Source organism: Acinonyx jubatus, chromosome D3 (genome assembly GCF_027475565.1).
Source record: "Acinonyx jubatus isolate Ajub_Pintada_27869175 chromosome D3, VMU_Ajub_asm_v1.0, whole genome shotgun sequence".
In the NCBI taxonomy this organism is placed as follows: domain Eukaryota; kingdom Metazoa; phylum Chordata; class Mammalia; order Carnivora; family Felidae; genus Acinonyx; species Acinonyx jubatus.
This window is the reverse complement of record NC_069392.1, coordinates 65,919,777-65,944,469: the sequence shown is the minus strand read 5'-3', so window position 1 is coordinate 65,944,469 and position 24,693 is coordinate 65,919,777. Positions and strand designations below refer to the sequence as shown.

The following is a 24,693-nucleotide window of genomic DNA, read 5'->3' as shown; positions in this document are numbered from 1 at the left end:
AAGGAAACTTCTTTAACTCCAAAAGGAGCATTTACAAAAAGCTTATAGGTAACATCATTTTCAATGATGAAAGATTGAATGGTAGTCCATTAACATCAAGAAGAAGGCAGTGATGTGCACTCTCATCAATCTTCTTCAATATTGTACTAGACGTTCTAGCCAATGCAACCAGGTGAAAAAAGAGAAAGAGAGAGAGAGAGAGAGAAGAGAAGGTGCATATAAAATGAAAAAGAAGAGAGAAAACTGGTGCTATATTCAGATGACACGCTGTCTACATAGAAAATCTCAAGGAATGTACAAAAGCTTCCAGAACTAAGTAGTGGCATTAGCAGGGGCGCAGAGTGCAAGGTCAATATGCCAACAAAACAAAACAAAACAAAACAAAACAAAACAAAACAAAAACCCAAGCGTATTTTTGTATATAGCAGTCAACAATTAGAAACCAAAAACAATTTTTTAAGTACAATTCACAATAGCTGCAAAAGAGAGTGCAAACCTAACAACATATATGCAAGATATTATAAAAATAGGCTGAAAATGACAAAACTAAAATAAAAGAAATCAAAGAACTAAATGGAGAGATATCTAAATTTATGGATTTGAAGACTCCATATCATTTGTGATGTCAACTCTCCCCAAATTCATTTGTAGATCTAACACAATGCCAATAAAAAAATATGAACAAGGTTTATTATTTTTTTTTGTAGAGATTCTTCAGCTGATTATAAAATTTACATGGAAAGACAAAGCAACCACAATAGCCAAAACAACTTGAAAAGGAGCAGCGTGAAGGACTCACAGTATCTGAATTTAAGAATTACTTTAGAGTAATAGTAATCATGACATGGCATTGGTGTTACAATAGACACCACAGACCAATGGAACAGAGCAGGAAGCAAATGTGGCCAATTGATTTTTGACAGAGGTACACAGATAATTCAATTGAAAATAGTCTTTTCAACAAATGATGGTACAAAAATTGGACATCCATAAGCAAAAATTGAACCAGGGGCACCTGGGTGATCCAGTCGGTTAAGTGTCCGACTCTGGGTTTCAGCTCAGGTCACGATCTCAAGGTTCATGGGTTCGAGACCCACGGCAGGCTCTGTGCTGACAGTGCTTGGGATTCTCTCTCTCTCTCTCTCTCTCTCTCTCTCAATAAATAAATAAATAAATAAATAAATAAACAAACATTTAAAAAAAATTGAGCCTTGACCAATACCTCAAGACTTATATAAAAGTTAACTCAAAATAGATCGTAGACTTAAATACAAAATGTAAACCATAAAACTTTTAGAGGAAAACATGGGAGGAAATCTTTGTGACTTTGGGTTACCGAAAGTACAAACCATAAAAGAATAAACTGGATTACAACACCACCAAGGTTTTGCTCTGTGAAAGACACTGTTAAGAGGCTGAAAATTCAAGTTACAGATTGAAAGAAAGTATTTGCAAATAAGGTATCGAGCGGAATATATGAAGTACAGGCAAAATCCAACAATTAAAAGACAGCCCAAGTAAAAGGAAGAAACGTCTTGAACAGATCCTTTACCAAAGAAGGTATATTGATGGCAAGTAACCACATGAAAACCTGCCAACCATCATTTGTCATTAAGGGAATACAAATTAGAACCACAATGAGACAAACCTACAAATCTACCAGAATGTCTAAAGGATAAAAACAAAAAAAAAAAATTGACAATGCCCAGTAGTGGTGAGGATACAGGACATTTGGAATTCTCATGCATTGCTGGGGGGAATGCAAAATGGCACAACCCCGCGGGAAAACAACTCAACAGTTCCTCATGAAGTTCAACATACTCGAATCGTCTGACCCAGCAATCCCACTCCTAGGTATCTATCCTAGAGAAATGAGAACTTTTGTTCACACAACAATCTGTGTGTGAGTGCTTATGGCAGAGTTATTCATAATTGCCCCAAACTGGAAACAACCCTATGTCCTCAACAGGTGCATGAATAAAACCGTGGCACGTCCATACAATGGAACGTATGATGGCATAAACAGGAATGAACTGGATCTCAGAGGCACGAGAGTAAGTGAAAAGAGTCAGACTCAAAGTGTTTGATTCCGTTTGTACGATACTCCAGAAAAGGCACACGGTAGGAAAGGAGACAAATCAGAAGTTGCCAGCGTTTAGGGCTGGGAGGAAGGTCTGACTCCCAAGGGGCACCCCAAGGGAATTTAGGGGCGATCTGTGAATTGTTCCATCTCCTGATGGTGGTGGCCAATTCAAAGCACTTCTGAAAACTCACAGCACTGCACAACAACAACGATAAAAGTACCTTGTACTCTTTGTAAATTAAAAAAATATATGCAAAAAGGGACCGATTTGGCTATTACTATTCTTTGCCCCTGTCCCTTTGCCCTTCCCACTTGTCGTGGCTGGAAGGTGGATGTAATGGTTGGAGGGGCAGCAGCCGTTTGGTGACTGAGAGGAGAAGTAAGGGTAGAAGCTAACAGGCCAAGGCTGGTGGAGGGAAGATGTGGACAGAACCGGGGTCCCTTGCTGCCTTGCTGGACCCTGGAGCATATTCCTCCCGACCAGCAGCTCACCAAAGGTGGAAGGCACCCGCATTGCCTGCAGGCAATTAAGGGCTGCATGGTCTGCAGAGAATTTAAAACGGTAATAAAGCCAACTGGAAGTCAGACTGCTTTTGTGCCAACAGTTCCAAAAAATGCCAGTGATGAAATCCTCCTCCTCCCCCACGGAAGTCCTTCATTAGTCCAAACGCTGAGCGGTTGTGCCGGTTACCTTGGGGTCTGAATGTATGTCAGCCACAGCCGGTCACCGACAGGACCCACGTGGACTGACCTACAGGCATTTGCTTTGAGTAAGCCGGCGAGGGTTTCCCTAGATTCAGATCCATTTGGGTGTGGTTTGTAAAGGGTCACCCCTGCCATTCTGCTTCACTCTTTTACATTTTAAAGTATTTTTTTAAGTTTATATATTTATTTTGAGGGAGAGAGAGGGAGAGAGAGAATCCCGAGCAGGCTTCTCGCTGTCAGTGCAGAGCCCGACGTGGGGCTCCAACTCACGCACTGTGAGATCACGACCTGAGCCAAAATCAAGAGTCAGACACTCAGCCGGCTGAGCCCCCCAGGCACCCCCCGTCCTTTGAAAATTAAACACAACCTCGGAAGCTCTGTGTGGTCATATAGAATGACAGACTTGGAGTAACTCAAGTTCAGATTCTCTGCTTTTACAGACTTTGTGCCATCATTGTTTGCTACGAGTCTGCCACATACAGGGATGTTTATACACGTGTGGTCACAGATTGCACTCAGGCGAAGCAAGATGATTCAGACTGTTACGAAGTTTCTGAGCGTTCTCTGAATTCACCTCCAGGCCGAGCACAATGTTCATTTAAAAATCCGTAATAAAATATGCTGCTTTGAAACGTGTGCTGAAAATGATTTTGTCGGAAAGAGAAGTCTTAAAAAGTGATTCATTTCGTTGTCACATATGCTAGGTAGGCAACGGCTCTTGACTTCTTGTGAGATAAATACACGGATATTTAAGCCACATTAAACAGGTATCCTGTTCCTTGCAGGTGAACCCAAGCCCGCGTTTCTTGCACTCATGGGTGGTCCTACAAATCTTGGGGAGAACTAGTTACATGACTCCACACCATCAAAACTTTGATTTCCTTCGGAAATCATCTCACAGCAGTTCCTAGCTCTCCTTGGTCACGACATGGGTGTCCACACTTATCACCTGTTCAGCCTTTGCAGGGGGTAAACGTTAATCAGAGGGAGGGTTTCTTGGGGAAGTTGATCTCTCTGATGATTGAAGTGGAAAACAGAATTCCAACATGGAAGAATTCAGTTTGCTTTTCAGGCATACTGATTTTTTATCTTGCAATGCAGGGACAGAGTGCCCTATTGGAGCGCTCCTAAAGCATGATGGCCACATGGGGCTGCATGGCCCCGTGTCATGCTGGCTGTTTGTCTCCCAGGAGAGATGGAGAGGGTCTGGCCACATCCCCTTCCTCCTCCCTGGGCCGCTGTCTCCGTGAAAGCCAGGCTGACCTCTTGTTCGTTTATTCCCTCTTTGGGTTTAGTTTCATCCATCGGGCTGCTTCTCTGTGTTGGGCACCATGGGAGTCCCAAGGGCACAATAGGAGCCAAACACACCCAGCCCTTGACCTTTTGGAGCCCACATTCTAATGGGAAGAGAGAAGAGACACAAATAGTCCCAAGAATCAGTGTATAATTATTAGCCGTGCTAAGGGTTGTGAAGGGAAAGTCAAATTGAGCTAGGAGAGAAGACAGGAGTCACAGGCTTAGTCTAGGCAATGCTTACCGAGGACATTGTGGTCCTGATGGGGCCAGGCCACTCTTATTATCCTCTGCTCTAGAAGTTACCGCCGCCCCCCCCATTTTGCTTAGGGGAGTTTGAGTGGATTCTGCCCCTTGCAATCAACCCTAGAGAGAACCCTAGAGAGAAGATTAAGCAATAAAAACCATTCTGAATTCAAAGGAGTCCACATCAAACGGGGTCATTCTAGGCACCCGGAAAGAGGACAGTAGATGTTTTTGAGGGGGAGGGGGCCTTTCACTGCTTTTCAAATAATATTGCCAACGTAAAGGCCATTTCTCAGTAAGGGGATGCTGGTGAAAGTGAGCTGGGGGACACAGTGGCCCTCTGGTCAGTGGAAGGGCCCCCCGTAGTGGTGGAGAGGTTCTTGCAGTTTTCCGACCCAGGAGGGAATGATGACATTAATTCCAGGCCTGCAGAAGAGCAGAAAGTAGTGCTCCCAGGAGCCCAGGCACAGCCCTCTGGCTTTGCTGGGAGTTTCCCTGTGTTAAAATGCATTGGCTGTGAGTCAACATTTCCCTCGCAGTGGGGGGCTCTGCGCCTGAGTTCCTCGGCCTCATTTCCTTCCCAGGACCCGGATGACTGGCAGGCAGCTGTGAATGACAAGCCCCCCAAATAGGGGAGGGGGGTTGGCAGGGAGGAAAACAGCCCGGACTTGGCAACAAAGGTCTTAGCGCTTGGGCCACGTGACTAGCATCTAGGCGCATCGCATCCAGGAAGTGCACCTCCGGGCGGGCACAGGACGAAGGCTTGGAGGTATTAGGGACCGTGGAGCCAGTGGGAAAGGCAGTACAGGGAAGGGCTCACATGAGGGTGGGGGCATGAGGAAGAGAGAGACTGGCAAGGGTATCCTGGCTGGCCTCGATGTGTAGATTGCCAGCGCCCTGTCTTTCAGGAGACAGGTGGATGGCCAGGCTGCCCCCTGGCAACCCCCACTGGACACGAGCAAACACTTAATTTTAATAAAGTCTAGACAATCTAAAAAGTTGCAAAGAGAGTACAGAAAGAATTCCCTCATACCCTTCCCTCAATTTTCCTGCATGTTGACATTTTACATAACAATGGTACATTTATCTAAAGGGAGACATGAATGCTTGTAGCATCCTATTAGGTATGCTACAGGCTTTATTTGGATTTCCCTAGTCTTTCCACAAATGAACTTTCTTGGCTCTAGGATCGAACCAGGATTCCGTGACACACGTGGTCATCCTGTCCGCTTTGTGTTCCCGTAGGGATCTGTGACAGTTCCTGTCTCCCCCCCTCCTTTTTTTTCCTCCATGACCTTGATACTCAGGAATAGTTCTGGTCACGTATTTTGAAGGCTGTCCCTCAGTTTGGGTTTGTCTGATGTTCCGGCACGAATAGATCGGAGTTGTGAATTTGGGGGAGAGTACCAGAGAAACGAAGCGCCCTTTCCATCGTATCATCACAGGTACGTGCTATGGATATGAGTTATCACTGGTGATGTCAACCTTGATCGCTTGGTGAAGGTGACGTCTGCCAGGTCTCTTCACTGTAAAATCAGTATTCCCCCCCCCCCCCTTTAGTTTGTTAGAGGTGATTGTGAGTCTTTCTTATGCTTTGAGTTTGTTTGGGGTATGATTTCCAAATGTAGGTCCCAATAAAAAAAAAAATGCCTCCCGTCCTAAGGAACGTGATTCTCTGAGACTGCAATGTAATTACTGTACAAGGTGCTTTGGGAGGTCCGGGTGGGTCTAAGCAGGTGCCAGCAGGTTAGATGAAGACGGGCTTCCAGCTGAGGTTTCCGGAAAGCCCGAGTGGGCTGGGGCAGCAGGAGGTGGGGGAGAAGGAATGGGGGGCCACGGGAGCAGGCTGAGCCGGAAGTTGCAAGAATGGAAGGTTTAAATGGGACCTATGGCAAATTAGGGGGCATCTGGGAGGATGGTGCACTCGTATACTTTCCCGCACCTGACTGGTTCCATGAGGCACTCGTCCAGATTATGGAAGCCATCTGTGGCCATTCTGCTTGGCCTGTGTGGCTTGTAGACCCCTGGCTGACCTCCGGGTCAGCACTACGGTACTAGATGGCCAGGAGCCCCATTTAAGCAATTGTTAAACTACAAGGGGTCTGCTTCGGGCGATGTGCGTATCTGACTGAGTTTTGCCTGGTGTCTAAGAATGTCAGTACTTGTCATCGATCAGAAGGAAATCTCATACCCACTGCAAGCAAGGGGCCCGGGGAGAGCAGACTGTCCCAACGTCTGACGGGTATGGGTTCGTAGGAGAGTCTTCTGGGGGCTCATCCCCTGTATTGCCCCACTCTGTTCATCAGAGGCCAGCCATCGAGCTATTGTTCCAAGGGGAAGGCTCTGGGTCACTTTCGCTGCCTTCTTCAAGTCACAATGACTTTTAGCAGGCAACATCTGACAGTACGGGAGCCCCTTGCAGCCCTGGGTGAAATTATGATAACAAGAGAAAAAAGCTATTACTGCCACCATGCTTTCATTATGCAAATGATATTAAGATAGGCTGTGTGGATCGCCCCTGGCTATGCTATAATCTCCATGCAGTGATTATAATGTGTCAAACTTAGTCATTTTGATTATGACATGTTAATTACATGCCATCCTCATGTAGACATGAATATTATTCCCCGTCAGACAAAACACAAATTGGGGCCATTGTTAGTTGGTTAGTTGTGTGTATGTGTTTTAACTTTTTTTTTTTTATTAAATGGATTAAAAGATTTAAAAGATATGTAATATTGCAAACTAATTAAATACCGGCCCGCGCCTCTGTGCTCCGCTGGGTGGGGAGGGGGGCCGCGGCTCACTTGGACTGCTTGGGTTGCATTTTTGTGCTCTGGGCGCCGTTGGCAAAACAGGGGGTTTCCTGGGAAACAAGAAGCCTGAGTTGTTGGGAAAGGGGGTGGGAGGGAGTGGGTAGAGGTTGGTAGGGAGGGATGTCAGGGAGCATTTGAAAACTCCAGGCCCCATGCGGATTGGGAGAGAGCGGAGAATAGCAATTAGAAGCCTAGTAGGGATGGCTGAGCCAGAAGGGCCCTTACAGACCTGCAAGGCCACTTCTTCTTTCACAGATGAGGAGATTCAGGACTGAGACAGGTCAAGGAACTCGTGCAAGGTCACCAGGCCAGGCTGAGAAAGAGATGGGACACAGCCCTGCCCTGTGCCTCGTGACTTGGGACCGCCATTTCCCTGTGGCAGCGGAAGGGCTGGTCTGGCCTTAACAGGAACCATCACATCTCCTCCAAGTGACCACATGCAGTCATGGGTCAGAATCAAGTTCAAGCTTCCCATCTGGGCACCCACGGTCCCCCATGGTTGGGCTTTATTCTACCTGTTTTTTCAGGCTAGTCTTGTCTACCATAATTCCTTTACTTCTATGCAAATGGTTTCCACCTCGTTTTCCTCCAAACATACCTTGAATCTTCATTCCTTTGGGCTTACACAAAATCTGAAATAATAAGGGCTGGTATCTATTTAGTATATTTTTATTGGTATCTACTTAGTATGTTCCAGGCACCATTCCAAAAATAATGGTTATTTGTATGAATTCACAAGTATCAAGTATGTTTTATTAGTGTTCCCATAAAACAGATAAGGAAACTGAGGTATAGACACAACTCAACCCAGGGCAACCTGCCTCTAGAGCCCACTCTTTAGACTTCTAGAATACGCTGCCTCTCTGAATTAATGTCATGTTTCCTTTCTTCTTTAAATTGCATCTGTCTTTCAAAGCCCATGTCATGTCGCTTCTTCCCCAGGAAGCTTTCTTTGCTGTAGGACATGGTATTATTATTCAAGAATAAGTTCTGTATGTCCCCGTTCCATTGACAGTGGGCTTGGCCATGTTGCTTGTTTTGGTCATAAGATGGAATGACACTCAATGTGGGACTCACTCAATGAAATGTGAATAGAAATGACAAGTAACACACACCCAAGCAGAAGCATTACCAGCCAGTTCTCTCTTTTCTGGCCACCGCGACAAATAGAAATGTCTTAGGGAGGGACTGTTGCCTCAGCCTGGGTTCTAAAATGAAGAGAACAATGCAGCTGATCTACACAGAGCAAGTTAGAATAAATCAGATGCAAACCATTGCTATTGTGAGCCACAGATAGTTCCGGACATTTGTTACCCCAGTGTAACTTAGCCTATTCTGACTGATACACCTGCTTATGCATCCCCAAGGAATCTGTCCCCACCCCCGGCCTCCTCACCTGCACTTACTCTCTGTACCTCCTGGCATGTCCGGACTGAATGGTTAGCTAACTTGTCACACTTCTCTTTCCTTAACAGGACCGTCAATGCCTTGAGGGCAAGCCATGTGTCTTAACACTCGTCTGCTTCCCCTACACCCTTAACACACACCTAGAACAGTCTAGGCACATAATAGTTTCTTAGCACATGAATACCTATTGAGTTTTTGATCAGAAAAATGATTTTACTGAGATCCCATGTGGCCAGGCCAGGGGCTCTGGTGACATCATTTCCATCTCTCCTCACCCTTCTTAACATCCCGTCTGCTCTCAAAGCCACGATTTGTGTGCTGGGGACCTGGGAGAAGTCTTGCATCAGAGTGGGTCCTCTCAGGGCTGGGAGAAGGGATATTAAAGGTTGAAGAGTCAGCCTTGGTGAGAGGAGACTGTGGGAAAAATAATAATAAAAATAAAATAATAAAGATCAAAGAGTCCAACAAGCAAGCCCATTCTCAAGTTCTTTCACTGTGTCTCCATGATGCACCATTCAGGTCTACATCCAGCCTTAACATCTTGGGTCCCAATTGCTTCATCCTTACATGTCAGTGGGCTGGACCAGGTGGTCTCTCCAGGATCCTCCCAGCTCTATGGCTATAAGTCCGGGCTCGCTGTTGATAGTGGTGGAGGAATTAGTGAAGGGAGAGGACCATGGATCTGATCTCTCTGCCATCTCCGTTGAGGTCTCTGGGCTGAGGAGAGGAGATCCCATGAGGATTGACTAAACAAGAGTGGCAATCAGAGTAGGGTAGGTTAGCATCAAGGTCAACAGCCAGAATCGGGTAGGTCAGTATTAAGGTCAAGAATCAGGGCAAGAGGCTCATCCGAGATCAGAACATCCAGCATCAGAGGAGGTCTTCCTCTGATGGTGGTCTCAGATGTCCATCCTGGGTCCACCCATTGGCCCCTTTCCCTCCCAGGCTAATGCCTTCGTACTCATCCAGGCTTTCTTGATGGAGGTGGGGTTGGGGGACAACAGAGACCTATCAGCCATCAGCATCGGAGTCTGAGGCTGCAACTTTCACCAGTGGGCGTTGGAGGTGAGCTCATCTCCATAAGAGCCCCTCGGAAGTCACCAGGGGTTGTACAAATGGAAGGGATTATCACTGAAATATAATTTCAACAAAGGTGGCACAATGCTCTGTTCCGCTGTGATGAAATGTGTCATTAAATATAGAAATAGATCAAACACCTTCCCACTGAGATCCTCTGGTACCAAGTATCTAGGTGAAAAGCTGAGTATCTGTGAGAGCTCACAAAATATGAAGGAGGTGGGAGGAAAAAAAAATCCCTCACTAGGGAGATATACTTAACTAGACTTATAAATAGCCTGATCACAGCTCGTTTGATTAATTTGGGGAAAAGGAGTAAAAGTGTTTTGCCAATTCATCAGATTTCATGCTTTCAAAGCAGTTGCTAATGTAAATATTAGCATCCAAAATGAACAAATTGTCTTTGGTAATTAAATGCCCTAATTTACAGGTTCTATTACCAGAGAGCAGAGATAATTTTCCCCTTAAATTAACTCTTCTCCCTTTCTCCCTTCTCCTCTCTTAACTTGATATTCTACATCAGTGGGTGTGTTTGTAGACAGAGTGGGAGGAATTCTGGGTAAGCTCTCTCATGCTCTGAGCGCAGAGGCTGAGTTAGTTCCTAGAGACAGAGCTCAGATAGAGTAAAGTGGGTTAATCTCTAGAGAGTTTAACTTCCGTTGGATGTCGCAGGGTGAACACAGTCCTGAAAAATGGCTGTTTGGAGGCCCCTGGCCTTGGCCTATGGTTATGGGGTCAGGAGTTCTCCCACTGACTGTGAGATCTGCCTTCTTGTGTTGCCTCTTCCTAGACAGGGACATTTCCCTTGGAAACCTTCAGCGAGGAGAGGGGAACATTGACCTGGCCCCCAAGGCTGGCACCAACTGCTAGGTCATCATGTTTGGTCTTTGCAATACCTTCCCTTTCAGAATTTCTCCCATCTCACAAAACTCCCCTAAGGAGCCCAAGACTGTGCCCCACTGCTCCGTGGTGGCTCTACGTGTCCTATTTTGTCTTCCCAAGCTGGGACTAGGGGGAGGTGAGTCAGGCACGTAGGGTGCAGAATTTAAGAAAAGTGCAGGGTCAGCATTTGTGGGACCCTCAGAGTGAGCTTCTCCCTAAATCTGTACCTTGGACACCTCACTAATCTTGCCCTAGTCCTGGCCCTGCCACGGCTCGAAGGGAGGTTGGCAGAGGCATCAGTGCCCCCCCCCCCCCACTCCTCACTGGTTATTCCACTAACATAGACCTGGGCTTGTGGACCTTACAGGTGGGAGGAACCACAGAGCAACCTTGGTCCAACCCCTGAGCTTTGGGGATGAGGCAGCGAGGGCCCAGTGATGTCCAGAGTCTTGCTTAATTTCGTACACCTGGATAGGGGTGGCGGATAGAGCCCGTGCTGTGGGCTTCCTCCATCAGGAGGCCCGCCAGCTTCCTTTGTGAAGCTGAAACTCTGTCCTGTGAGCCAGACATAGAGGAAGCATCTCTACATGTTGGATGCGGCCGACTCTTGTTCAGCAAGGCTCACTTCCCTCTGAGAAGCCTTCGCTCTCATCACTGCCGTCACCTCCTTGCCTGCCCGTTAGGCAACCCCCTTGAAGAGGGCATCTTCAACCCCTGCCTTCTGAGATGTCCTGAGCGCATGCCTAGACTTCCGTGGTTTTACACCCAGAAGGGAGAGAAATCTAGAAATCGCCTCTGGAGCTTGCTTTCTGCATTAGAAATGGTGAATCAGCATTTGGCATTTTTTCCAACCTCTTGGTTATGTGCCTTTCTGAATCTTAGAGTCTTGGAAAGTTAAAACCTACAGTTCTGAGACTCCCTCGCAGCTGGGGTTCTGTTTGAGAATTCAGTTCATTCCACTTGATATACCTCCATGACATTTGGAAGCCAGGGCAATTTCCCTGAGGGTGTCACGAGTGCTGCAAGAAAGCATGGTGTGGACACCTGGGGTTTCTGCAGGAGCCTTTTGGGTATGAGCACTAGCTCTGCGGGTGTTGACAGACAGCTGTGGTGTGAGAGCAGCCATGGCCTCGTCACCCCTGGATCGCCGCACTAAGGACGCTGCGCTCTCAAATTCAATAGATCCACCGTGGGCTCCCAAGTCCCACCTTCCACGGGCTGGTCAGTTTGGCATTGATTGCGCATGCTCAGTGCGTTAATTCTGGAGAGCCAGGCTCTAGCTTCTTCTTTCAGCTCTTCCACTAATTTTGCGAACAGTGATTTCTCAGGGTAAATCATTTTCGGCTTAATATAAGCGGAATGACTTCCTTTCCCGCGTGAACTCTGGCTGATCCTTTGGCTGACTTGGCTAAAGCCTGCTTTCTGGCGTCAGGCCACCGTCTCCCAAATGTTTGTCATTTTCAGAGGACTGCTTCCCCCCACTGTAGGGTGTTTACTCTTCAATCTTAACAGCTTGCACATGTCAGGACCCACACATTTGACCCAACATAACAGCAGGAGATGGCAGTGGGTGGGGGTGGGATCTGCATTACAATTGCTCCTTTCCTTTCGTATATGGTTTCTGTCCCTTGTTGCCCCAATCAATTAGAATTGCTCAGAGATGTACACACAAAGTTGAAGTCCCAGCGGGCACCATATGCCAGGACATGAAAGATCCTCTAGAACCCAGGGGCTTCTCTGTCCAGAGAACTAATGTCCTAAAGCACCAGGCCCAAAGCTACTAAATGGGTGGTGCTCCTATGAGCCTTAATGGATTGGTTCCCATAAATGGAGCCATTGAAGAGTAAAGACACCAGCTTTGACAAGCTCCCTGGAAAGCCCATGTCCTGAGCAGAGTTTCCAGATGGAGGAGGGCAGTTGAGGTCTGAGGGCATTATCACCCGGGGAAATGACAGGGCAGAAATGACCCACAGTGACCATCCAATTATGCCTAATCACATATCCATATATTGGGGTTCTGATTCAGACTTTGATATATTTTCATACTGAATTACTTACACATTGCTGCGTAAGACCATAGCCCCCCAAAACTTGAGTGGCTTAACATAACAAGCATTTATTACAGCACACAGCTTCTGAGGGTCAGGAATCTAAAAGCAATTTAGCTGGATGGTTGTAGCTCAGGGTCTCTCATAAGGTTGCTGTCAGGATGTCTGACCTCCTGGTCCATTGGAGAGCATCTTGGAGATGGGCCACCACACGTACTTTATTATTATTATTATTTTTTTTTGTCAAGTGATGTTGTCATGCATGCTTTATTCAAAGCAAATTTTAGTGGGCAACACTCTTTACCCAGAATTCAAGTTTTCTGACCCTTAATCTAACAGTGTGGGCTGACCAACAGATCCAAATGTAGAATTTGGACTTTGCTGTCTAAAAAAATTAGAAGTATTTCCATGTCTTAAGTATTGCAATATGGATATTTTAATTGCTTTGGTGTTAGGAGGAAGAATTTTTTTTTCTAAATCTGAAATAATATTTTAAGTACATTCTTGAGCCCAGGGAGTGAACTGCTTACTTCTTGCTTGATCATGGTGGATGTTGACTGGGACCCTCTCTTGCCTTGTGCACTTGGGTGCACCTGCTCCTCAGATCAGCTCTGTCCTCTCATTTAGTTTTTCCAGGAGACAAAGCACAAGCCACCAGCCCATTAAGATAACTTTGGAACCACTTAAGATGGGCTATTTCAAAAGGTACCAAATTCCCTGATCTTATAACTGAACCATTTAACTAGATCATCCTGTAAAGAGAAAGTGCGTTAAAAATACCAGTTAATTACTTTTTTTTAATTCCCAAGGCACAAATAAGTCCTAGTTAACTGTCTTTGCACATTTATATATTTAGACATCAGGATATGACTATATAGCAGTCAAAGAGCCAGCAGGCGCTTAGGTAGAGGACAACCGATTCTAAGTAATGGCCTGGCTGCCACTTGCTGTTGGTAGGTTATATTGAAAGACCCTGGGAAGAAAACCCTAGAAACCAAGGCCTTGTTAGCAATTCTTTTCTGGAGAACACACATGCACCTTCATTAGAAGTGTCAACATTAAGAAATATTAACACCTTGGTGTGCCGGGTGAATAGAATCCAAAGTCAGGTTCAATGGACTTGTCAGAAGCAATTAGCATTAAAGAAATCCCAAGGATTAAAAATTTAATAAAATACAATTTGAGGGTGACAAAATGATCATCTTTTTCTCCCTCTCTGCATTTGGACTTTAGAGCTGTCCATATGACAAAGGCCTTGTATGGGGGGGGCCTCTTAAAATCCATTCATACCACATCAGATACATCGCATAGAAATGGTTCTTATGGACTAGTCCATAACCTATTTTATTTCTGGAGGGACATTTCATGTGTCTGGAAATCCAACTACCAAGTGGTCCTAAACGTCTGGAACCAAATATATAGTGGATTAATGAAGGAATAAATGGTAAGCCCCAGCCAAAGTAAATTTCACCTACTGATGCATAGAAATTCAAGCCCTTTATCAATAGGAGAGGCTGTTAAGCTCTATCTCAGAGTCCTGGTACCCTTAATTTTTGCATCAGTGAACGAAGATCAGTTATCTGGCTCCGGGATAATCAATATATCAGGATCGGTGAACTAAGAAGAGAAGTTGCTCCCAGAGGTCGGCAGTGACCCAAGGAAAATATGACAGGTGAAGCCCCCCAAAGAGGGAAAAGACAGGACACTGACAGAAAGCAGCCAAAAACTCAAAGAGGTACTCAGGGTTATAAAGGCAGAAGACAAACCCTAAGTATCCTCCTAGCTTTGGGGGGGAATTCGTGCGTTATGGCTCAGTCCAAATTCATTTATTTATTCCTACACTTACAGAACATTTACGTTCCACACAGCTGCCCAAAATGAAGAAACTGGGTAAAATCTAAAGTCTTCTAGCCCTACTATTCTGTAATTATTTATTGGGCATTCCGTGAAAAGCCCATACTGGCCATTCTACGTTCTCTGAATCTATTTCCAGGTGCCACTAAATAAAAACCCTTACTTGCATTCAGCTTATTCAGTAAAGAAGGCAGGAGAGCCTAAACTGCTTTAGAAAGATTTTCATCTTGCTGGGTATAATTTGTCAGTGTTGGTTCTCGTCTGGGAGCACAACCCAGTAGAGTGGCACCTTTCCAGGGAGGCAAGAAACAAGACATTAACATATACGTCTGTGAAGGATGTGAAGGAATAAAGGCTGGGTAATATAGTTTCTATCTTGGGATTAGAGGACAGGTACATGTTGGGAGCGTCAGAGCCTCCTGAGAAGCCAGGTGAGAACATCCCAGAACTGCAATCCTCCCAAAGTCAAGGCCTTAGCCATAGTGTTGGTGGAATCAAGAAAGTGGCAGCCTGTGAGTATGGAACCACCAATAGGGGAACCCTCCTTCAATGTCAGGGTGACTCAGGACCACTGCTACACCAGGCGACATAATTTGACCTGCAGAGCTTTGAATCAGTATAAACCAGGGGGTGATGGTATTCTCTTGAAGTGTCGAGATTATTGAATGCACTTTGGGTTTATGAAAGATTTGTTTATGCCTTCCTGGGTCCTCAAGAAACGCCAGCCTTCTCCCAGAGTTATAAGTTTTCTAAATTGGAAGAGACTTCAGTGAACTTACTTGTTCAAAAATGATCTGGGCCCCCTAGGTGTGCTCCTTGTTCAGAGTACCTCCATGGGCACACGTGGGTACAGCTTCATTGCCCTCTGCCCGTTAGAGGAGACTACAAGCTGCACGAAGTGATGAGACCAGGGTGGAGACAGTCTGGGACGCCATGGCCAATGGCAGCCATAACACACAACGTAAGGGGAAGCATCCCAACCAACTGAACCAGCCTTTGTTTTCTTCATTTCACAGAAAATGGAGAGTGCCAGTATGGGAGAACTAGGAAATTATTAGAGGACTATGTAGCCCACGTGGAGTATAGAAAACTATCTCCTTTTTTTTTTTTTTTTTTTTTTTTGCAGCTAAGGGCTGGAGGGTTGATGAGGTTTGGGAATGTTTCCTAGTCACCTGTGAAGTTAGAGGCAGAGCCAGACTTGAGCCTTCCTCCCCTGCCCTGGGTCGTGCTGTTTCCTGCTGCCCCACAGTCTGAAACTGTCCATGGTTATTCTCTACACGGGGCAGGAAAGGGGGGCTTCATTTCCTGAGTGAGGGACCTATGACTTAGGCATTAATGACTTGTCTAGGGACACCCATGTGATGGTTATCTAATCTTTTAAAGAATCGTGTTCTAGTTTCAAAGGTGAAGTCAAGAGCTGGTTCTTTCCTTCCAGCTAAGTGAGACCTTACACAGAGAGCGTTGGCACACTAGATGGGAATAAAAGCCAGTTTTGGTGCTTTTCCCTAAAACCCTAATGCTCTTGCAGAGGAGAGCAAGAGAATGTCAGGATGGGGTTCAGATCTGGCTGGAGCCACATGGACCCTCATAATCTACATATCCTTACAAATTAATTAAGTGGTAATCTAATGTCTGTATGCTTGAATTTTCTCATCTGGAAAACAGGGTCAGTAACAGAACTCATTCCATAAAGGTGTCGAGAGGGTGAAATGAGTTAATACATACAAACGGCTTTAATACAGCGCTTGGCACAGAGTTAAGTGTTAGGTTGTCCAACTTGATATATTTACGTGACATTTGGAGGCCAGGGCAAGGCATCACTTGGCCAAGAGGAGAGTTAAGAATTATAGGTTTTAGTTTTCTATGCAGGATACGGTCAGCTTTTCACTTCTCACTATCAGGCCGAAAAGGAGGTGCGGGTTAATTGTGAGCCAAGTGCCCAGGGTTTAAACATCTCAGTACAAGGGCCAGAAAGTGAAGAAATAAGCAGAATCAGCAGCCCTCTATTTGCCACTTGAATTCAAATTCAATTCAAGACAATTGGCTTGAATTTGGCCAATGAATTGAGCCTTTGATGACATTGGACTTTGGTCCAGACCTGATTTGTTCATTTTAGCCACTCTGACTGGCGTGAGGTGGTATCTCAGTGTGGTTTTGATTTGTGTTTCCCTGACTGTTTCCATTTCTCCACCAATTTTCACTTCTCTGTACGTCAACGTGACTATCTGTCAAATCTATACTTAGTTCAGTTTAGCAAACATTTGCTGCGAGATGTTGTGTGTTTGGACACATTGCCGTAAGACTTGGTGACTTGGACGAAGGACAGGAGCTGGAAAGACAGCCTTCTTAGGCTCCTCCTCATCCGCTTCCCCTCCAGCTATACTCCATCCTTTGTTCTTCTTTAGCAAAACTCTTCAGAAGTCTTCTCTTTACTTCTGCCTCCAATTTCTCCTTCCTTTCTCACTTGAAATTGCCCCATTTATTTTATTTATTTTTTTTGTTGACATTTATTTTTGGGGAGAGCGCAAGTGGGGGAGGGACAGAGAGAGGCGGACAGAGGAACTGAAGCAGGCTCTGAGCTGACAAGCTGACAAGAATGAGCCGGACGTGGGGCTCGAACTCACGAACCGCGAGATCATGAACTGAGTCCAAGTCAGATGCTCAGCCCTCTGAGCCACCCAGGTGTCCTGAACTTGCCCTATTTAAGCTTTCGCCTCCTCCTCTCCACTGAGATGGTTCTTGTCATCCTATTCCAGATCTAATAGCCCATACTCAGTCCCAGTTTATTTAAACGCTCAGCAGCACGGAACACAGTCGATCACTCTTTCTCCCAAAACACTTGGCTTCCAGAGCACCCTACACTCCTGTTTGTCCTCCTGCTGGACTGGCTGCCGCTTCTCAGCTTGGAATTGGATCTTCCAGGGCTCAGTTCCCAGAGCTCTCCTTCTCTGTCTCCTCCTACTCCTTCGGTGGTCCCCTCCAGTCTCAAGTGTATGCTGAAGAACGATTGTAACTCTCGGAACTACCCCCAGTTCAAGATTCACGTATTCAACGACCTGCCAGACACCTCCACTTGGATGTTTAATTAGCATTTCAAACATCCCATTGTCCCACTGATCTCCTAATCCCCAAGCCTGCCATTTTTGGTAACTGACACCTCCCTCCCAGTGGCTCAGGTCAAAAACCTTTCGATTTTTTTCTTCATTCTTCTCTTTCTTTCGTACCCCACATTCATCAGTGATTATGTTTACCTTTGCCTGAAAATTACTTCGAGAACACGAGCTCTTCTTCCCACCTCCACTGCCACCCCCAAGCCATTGCCATCCCTTGCTTAGAATATTGCAGTCGCCTCCTTTTCATCGGTCTCTACTTCCGTCCTTGTGCCTCTTTCATTAGCCCTTGACGTACAAGCCTATCAAAGTCAGATCATGTCACTCCTCGACTCCACCCTCTCCCCCATTATGACTTCCATGCCAGAGTCCAAGCCCAGGTCCTTATGGTGGTCAGCTGAATAATACTCCATGGTATGGACACACCACAGTTTGTTCGTTCACTTGTCTATTGATGGGTGCTTGGATTGTTTCCACCTTTTGGAACGAATGATGCCGCCATAAACATCGGCATGCCGGTCTCTGTTGAAGTCCCCATTTCCAACCCGTGCGGATATATACCTGGGTGTGGAATTGTTGGCTCATACGGTAATTCCGTGCTTGACTTTTTGAGGAACTTCCAAACTGTTTTCCACGGCAGCTGCACCCTTGTGCACTCCCACCAACGGTGCACAAGCTTCCCGATTTCTTCACGTCCTTGCCAACACGTGTTATCTTTTGCTTTTTGGAGAGTAACTGCCTCTTGTTTTTCCTTGAGGGAGTCAACCGTCCTCCGGTCTTGGTGCCTTGCTCTTCCTGTTCCTTTTCCTTGGAACATTCTCCCACCAATATGCGTCGCTTGCTCCCCCATCTCCTTCAAGTCTTTGCTCAAAGGCCTTCACTATTAAAATTTCGCCTCCGTTACCAGAGTGCCCTAGCCACTTTCCCCTGCTGTAATGTTTTTTTCCAGGCCCGGAAAGTTACAACTTTCTAACTTACAGGATAATTTACTATTCCTATACTACCTGCCCTCCCCCACGTTTGTCACTGCTCTACCCCAGTCTCTACCCCAGTTCCGAGAACAGTGCCTGATTCTTACAGAAATAACCGTGAAATTAATGAGTGATGTCAGAGCTGTGTCACCGTAAAGGGCGAGCTGGACTAAGCTAGGCGGAGAGGGAGAGGGGAAGGGAGAGGTTTTCTGTGTTGAGGGAACACATGGGTTGCTATGGATCGGGCCTGCTTAATGTCACGGATGAGGGTCTTCTTGAGGCCGAGACCCCATAGCTGTGGAACACATCACTGGATTTTCTCTGCTCACTGTCCGTTAACACCTGTTTCCCCTGCAAGCACCGCAATTTGCTTACAGGCTGACGAGCGACCACTAGAGTCTGCTGAGTTACGACGATGTGGATGTCAACAGCCCAGCATCCCCCAGCAGTCGCGTGAGAGGAGAAAGTCTGCCACCTGTGCCTGGATATAGGCTTATACGATTGTCATCTCGACCCTACTGTTGTTACAGTTATTTCAGTACTAAGTGCAGGAACTTCGAGCTCAAGGCTCTTACATGGTGCTGCTGCCTCCTGCTGCTCCAGAGGGCTGGAAAGTCCCTCCCCGTCTCGGTCAGCAATGGGATTTGTCCCGGACCACGGTGGTGCCTGCTCCGTGCCGTCCCCATGCTCTCTCGGGGAACCTAGAGCATCAGAGGAGATGCATGAAATCATGACAATTTGCATCACGGTTGGAGTAAATTGAGGGGTGCTGGCGACGAGTGCTGGGAAGTAGTCCTCCTTTCTCTGACACCCTTCGCTTCCAGCTCCTCCAGGCAGCAGCTGGCTCAGGGACTCGGTCAGACTTCAAGGCAAGTAGAAAAAGAGGAAGAAAGGGAGGCGAGACAGATCTTTCTGGTCTGTTTTCTAAGTCCAAACCCTCCTGGAGGGGCTTTCTGGGCCCTAAAGGTGCTGTGTGGGCTTCTGTAGATGGAGAAGGAACATTTCCTATGTGTCCCAAAGGCAGCCCTCTTCTTGGCCCCCAACTTGCCCCGGGCATCAGAGAACATGGATGGGAGCATAGAAGCAAATCTGAGTGAGTTATTTTGCAGCAACTCACAGCCACCCCTACTTCTGGCCTGACCCATTTTCTCCAACTACAATGTGGCTCTAACAATCCCTGCTCGGCTCTCCATCTTGCCTAGAGGCTACTAGAGTTCATTAGATTAAAAAAAAAAATCTATAAACTACTTTGAGCACCTTGGAGGTAAGTGCTCTATAAGTACAATGTAATAATAATAATGCTACAATAATTACCTTGATTAATTTATGCATAAGACAAAAAAAGATTCTTAATTAAGAGACATTCCAACAGCGTGAACACAGGCCCCATATATTGGAAAGTAATACCACCAGCAGGGATTCTAACTCTGGGCCAGAATGACAAGGATAATGAGCCACTCACCCTCACTCTGAGCGTCCTCTGCATGTTTTGGGTTCTTGGTGACAACTATAGGCTCTGTGGCCAGCAGACTGGAAAGGCAGAAGATGAAAGAGGGGAGTTTGGGTGTTAAAATTACGTAAGACACAAGCTAACTTAACCTCATCGCACTGCAAGTAATTAAAAACCAAAGGTAAGCTAGTCAGTGGCATCAGTAAAATTCATGTTTTTCTTTAGATGTAGTCAAGATTTATGGATCGCCTATTGACTGGCCCTCCCTTCCCTAGATGGCAGCTGACATCTGTCCTTTGACTCTCTCTCCTCTTCTAGTGTAATTTTCTGCAGTCTTCAAGGCCCTGTTGGGTGACAGAAGAATTGATTCTAGCTAAAGTGTTAATGGCTAACAACAGCAGTGTTTCCCCTGGGTACTTACTCTGCATTTGAACTGAAGTTTTCAATGTTTTTATTTGTAGAAACGACTAGACATTATGACCCTCGACTTAGGTTGCTGGGGATAAAAGCGTTAGAGCATGGAGTTCATGGCGTCCTTCGAATTATAGGGCCAAGCCATTTGGCACAGGAGGCCGTTCTACAGGTGGTGTTAGAGGCTGAGAGATAGAATGGGCCTACAGCTTTCTATCAGCAGACCACATTAGCCCGTGGCTCATGCTTGCCCCTCGTGTTTTCACAGCAAGTCTGTGAAATGGATCTTGATTTCAGAACCAGATCTTGATTTCAGAATCAAATCCCCCCAAATATCTGCTCCAGGTCCTGTCTTTGATCTACTGACATCATTACCTTGTGCTCACTCTCAGCTGGGAACCGTACCACTGCATATGAATTATCCCGGCCAGCATGGAAGCTTATCATGAGACAAGCCCGCCCAGGTATGCCTGGTTTTCTGCAGTGCGGTGTCGTGGAAAGAGCCATCTACAAGTTGCATCTTTGTAACCTGAGTTTTATCTGCACGACTCAGAGAAGACAGCTAAAGGAACCCTTTGGTAATAACCCTCGTGTTCTCATGCCTGTCCAGTCTGGAATAGTTACAAAAAATATATTGTGCTTTAACCTATACCCGCAGTTTTAGGCATAGTCATTCACACGTGCTGTCGAAATTCTCAGGTATGCAGCGAGGATGGAAAAGCACATGAATTAACACCCGGGTGTGCAAGAGCCAGGCACAGAGTCTGCTGGTGTGGAACATACGCCTGGCAGAGAAAGCACCATGGCCTGGGAACCAAGTCACCTGGACTCGTGTCCCACCTCTGACACTGACTGAGCCCTCTTTGGGCCTCTGCCAAATAAAAGGGCAGCACGATCAATTTCTAGGCCTTAGTTCCCATTCTGACATTATAGGACTCTATGCATATCATGTACCCCAAATGGCCCTCATCCACACGAGATGTATGACCCTGCCTGAGGCAGTTTGCACGGAACAGAAATCAGAACCGTAAGCCACAGAGCGGAAGCTCCAATGGTAGGATTTCCAGTGTTATCATTATGGGAAGAATGGGGACAATGTTGAGGACTGAGGGCGAGGTCTGCCAGGTCACAGGTGGTGCTTGATCTACACAAGGTCAAGGTGTTCAGTCTGGGCCCATGGGTACCAGCAAGCCCCTGGCACCCGGCTTGGGCTCCAGGTATAAACTTAGGGGGTCTGTGGGCTCACTGTGGGCTGACTATTTAGTTTTAATGCCCAAAACCAATTTTAAATAAAATAAAGGAACCCCCTAAATATTCTAGATGGGGCTTTCTTTTTTTTAGAGGGACATTTCAAGACTAGTTTCACACAGGTTTAGCCGAAAGGGAAATTAAACTCTACATTTAAATGGGAGATTACGCACAAAGGAATCCATTACTTTCAATATTTCTCAGCAGGAGGGCTCAGAGTTATTTAAATAAGTTTAGATATTAAACCTAAAGTAGCCATTAAAGCAATGTGGATTTGTTTGTCTGTTTTTTTTTTTCCCCCAGAAATCTTTTTTTCCAGCTGACTGAAAAAATCCATTGCTTAACCAATGGAGGATATTTTAATGCATTAAAAAAAATCCAGGACTTTTTAATATAGCACTTCCTTCGAATTTTTAAGTAGCATCTTACGGTAAGTGTCATCCTTTGGACAGATTAACCAAAGCGCATTCCCTTCCCCGCCCCCACCCTGGGCAGAACAGCGCTAATATAAACACCGACATTAAACCATATTGGCTATGGAAGAGGCTTTGATTGTCATTGAGATTATTTTAAAAGTTATTTAGGCCCCCCTGTTCCATCTCTGCAAACCACTGAGAAAACGTTGCGCCGGGTTTCTCTTTGCGACATTTCTTTGGGGATTCATAAATATTGATTGTACCGTAAAAAAATTGATGGAATCTTGAAACAGACTGCAGTTGAGGCAGCTGGGGAATTTACTCAATTTTTCTCAATCGCTGCAGTCTATAAAAAGAGGAGATTTTGCAAATTGTTTCTCACCTTGTCTTTTTAGTATTTAATAGCTCTCAATTCTATAGCCTTCTGAACCATGCGCTGGGCATGTTTTCTATCAAAACAGAATCAGGCCTATTCAATGGGAATTAAAAGGTGGGAGCCGGTTATGAGTGGGTTAAACTCTGCCCTGTCCTCCACCTTCTCTCTTCCTCCCCTCCTGGCACCTTCTCTCAGTTTTCTGTGTCCTGCTGCTTTGGTCATAGCCCTGCACCTATCCCACAGATGCCCACATTGTGCCTTGGATTATCCCTTCTCCTCCTGTCCCAGGGCCATGATGGAAATGAAGTCAAAGAAGCGAATGTCAGAGGCTCGCTGTGGTCCTGCCTTTCACCACACTTGGTAGCTATTAAACCACACTTCTAGCAAGAGAACCCTGCTCTCCCTTTATACAGCAAAACTCTTCACCATCCTGGCATCCTGCCCTCCATCTGGCTCCAAACTACCTCTTTAATCTTATTCTCACCACTGTCCTTCTGGAACCCTAGTGTCTTTGGTCCCCTCGTTGTCTGTCCCTCAAAACAACTACTACAGGCTTATACTTTTCCATCATTCCTGGAATGTTCTCCTTACCTTCCTTCTGTGGCGGGCAGAATAATGTCATCCTGACCCTCTGCCCCCATGTCTACATTCTAATTCCCAGAACCTGTGAATCTGTTAATTTATGTGGTAAAGGGAAACTAAGGTTGCTAATCAGCTGACCTTAAGATAGAGGGATTATCCTGAATTATCCCTTGGGGCCCCGTGTAATCACACGATCTTTAAAAGTGGCAGGGGGAATTGGAAGGAGGCATCCGAGAGACGGCAGCATGAGAAAGAGCCCCAACATGGCTGGCTTTGGAGGATGGGGCCATGAGCCAAGGAAGGCAGGTGGCCTTTATAAGCTAGAAAGGACGCCATAAAAGGCAAGGAAACAGAGTCTCCCATGGAACCTCTAGAAAGAACTGGTCCTGGAAACACCTTGATTTTACCCAGGGAGACCTGTGCTGAAATTCTGACCTGCAGAACTGAAAGATAATATATTCGTGCTGTTTGAAGCCACTAAGTTTGTGGTAATCACCCTTAACCACACCTGCCAAGTCCATTTAGCCACATAGGGTAACATTCACAGGTTCCGGGGATTAGGGTGATTCTAATCTTTGGGGGTGATTATCCAGCCTGCCACACTGGATAACAAGAGGTGGCTCTGCCAGCTCCTGGACGAGAACCTAAGGATAGGGAGGGGATAAGCCCAGTCAATTGACATTGAAATTATTGTTGGGTTCAATGTTGGGATTTCTCATAGGAGGCATAGGACATGGCATTGATCTCATTGATCTTGAATTAATCATCCATGGAAGCAAGTAGAAACCCCTTTTGTCTTAGCCATTGAATTATTTTTTCTCTTGTTACACTTTGCCATCTGAGGTCCAGTGACTTGTCCAAGATTCTACACAGCCGGTGAATTTATAAATCACACATGGCACCTGAATGGGCCTGAGATGAACCCTCCTTGGAGGTATCTGTAGGCTCAAGATGCTCTAAATGAGGGGAGCCAGTCCTTGATGACAATCCCCTCTCTACTCCACAAGACACAAAGCATGAAAACATCAAAGCATCATGTATCAAATGTATATTATGTGAGGAGCCCTGCGCTGGAGCCCCTGCCCTCAAGGAGCTTCCAGGCTGATAAGTAGTTGGGAGCTGTCCACGGAGGGTTTCAATACCAACCATACGATATTAAGTAGTCTGAAAGTGTTGAGGAGAGAGGGCATCCATGCGGGATGTGGATGGTCTCATGGTGGTGGTAGGGTTGGTAAGGGAAATAATGGGTAGCTAGAAAGGGGTGGAGTGGCTTGGAAGGATACCCCAGGCAGAAAGAGCAGAATAATAAGCAAAGAAGCAGAGTAGAAAATCTCATGCCTATGAGGGAAGCCATGAGAAGAAGTGCAGTCCAGGGATAAGAAGGTAGGGTTTCAGGTTTCTGGATTTTCCTTAATCATGGCCGCCAAGACCTAGCTCAGGTGTGGTGGCCTGTTTACTTACTTACTTACTTACTTATTTATTTATTTATTTATTTATTTATTTATTTATTTGAAGTTTATTTATTTTGAGAGCGAGGGAAAGCAGGGAAGGGGCAGAGAAAGAGGGAGAAAGAGAGAGTCGACACAGGGCTTGAACTCAAGAACTGTGAGATCGTGACCTCAACGAAAATGAACGGTTGGACACTTAACCTACTGAGCCGCTCGGGCGCGTGGGGGTTTATTTCTGAAACCAGCTCTTCTCCTAGGCCCCTGACACTC

The 24,693-nt window shown here is 46.0% G+C and overlaps 1 long non-coding RNA gene across 1 annotated transcript in view; it reads left to right on the top strand.

Annotated features, from left to right (window-relative positions):
• Positions 1-24,395, top strand: part of LOC113602260 (uncharacterized) — a 45,595-nt gene extending 21,200 nt beyond the window's left edge. Inside the window, exons 2-3 of the long non-coding RNA XR_003423644.2 lie at positions 20,746-20,931; positions 21,053-24,395. This is a non-coding gene — a long non-coding RNA (uncharacterized LOC113602260). The remainder of the gene's footprint in view (positions 1-20,745; positions 20,932-21,052) is intronic.
• Positions 24,396-24,693: the final 298 nt, after the last annotated feature.